The following is a 1,473-nucleotide window of genomic DNA, read 5'->3' on the forward strand; positions in this document are numbered from 1 at the left end:
CATACACCATCATACACCATCATACACCTTCATACACCATCATACACCATCATACACATCATACACCATCATACACCTTCATACACCATCATACACCATCATACACCATCATACACCATCATACACCATCATACACCATCATACGCCATCATACACACCATACACATCATAGACGTCATACACAGCATACACAAAGATCATAAACATCATAAACATCATACACCATCATACACCTTCATACACCATCATACACCATCATACACATCATACACCATCATACACCTTCATACACCATCATACACCATCATACACCATCATACACCATCATACACCATCATACGCCATCATACACCATCATACGCCATCATACACACCATACACATCATAGACGTCATACACAGCATACACAAAGATCATAAACATCATAAACATCATACACATCATAAACATCATACACTGTGCTCTCATCGTGTTCTGCCTGCCTGAGATGAACTCACACACACCCCACACACACATTCACACACACCACACAAACACACACACACACCACACACACACACACACCACACACACACACAAACACACGCACCACACAAACACACACCCCACACACTCATTCACACACACCACACACACACACACAAACACACACACCACACACACACACACACACACACACACCACACACACACACACTCACACACACACCACACACACACACAAACACACGCACCACACACACAAACACACATGCACACACACACATGCACGGTCCGTGAACTCATATGACATGTAGGGTAATAGGATGTGATGTGAGATATGCATGTGTGTGTGCTCATGTGTAATTCATCATGATGTATGGTGTAATTGGATGTATAATGCAGTGAGACATCTATTGTAACAGGACGATGATGTATGCATGGTGTAGGACAGCAGCTCTGGAGGAGAGACAGTCCTCCACGCAGAGACAGATGAGACTTATTAAATATGCATCGCTGTAGGAGACATCCAACATGTATGTTGTAGAAAAGGAGGGTTTTTAACCAAAGGCACAGTTGGAAAAAACTTTTTTATCCCGGCTAGTGCAACTTCGTGACGTTAGAATTATATGGTTCTATATTCTCAAAAATATATTCTATATATTTTTGTCAAAATTGAGTTTTTTACATAATCTGATCCATTAGGTGTTTATTAATGCCTGTGTGGTGTTATTTTTAAAATGTAAACATTTTTGAGTTAGTAATTACTCAAATACAAAGGTTCCATCTCACAAAACATAATGGAATGTAAAACCTTTGACGCTCAATATCTCTGAACTACCCTAAACGGAGACAGAACCTTATAATTCTAAGCTCACGACTTGTGTGCAACGTACCGTGCCTTCAGAATGGATTCAGACCCCTTCACTTTGTCCCCATGTTGCTGTGTTATAGACTCCATTTCAAATGGATTACATTACAATAATTTGACGTC

This window comes from Nansenia antarctica, assembly GCF_963989245.1.
Source record: "Nansenia antarctica genome assembly, contig: SUPER_7_unloc_1, whole genome shotgun sequence".
Classification (NCBI taxonomy): Eukaryota; Metazoa; Chordata; class Actinopteri; order Argentiniformes; family Microstomatidae; genus Nansenia; species Nansenia antarctica.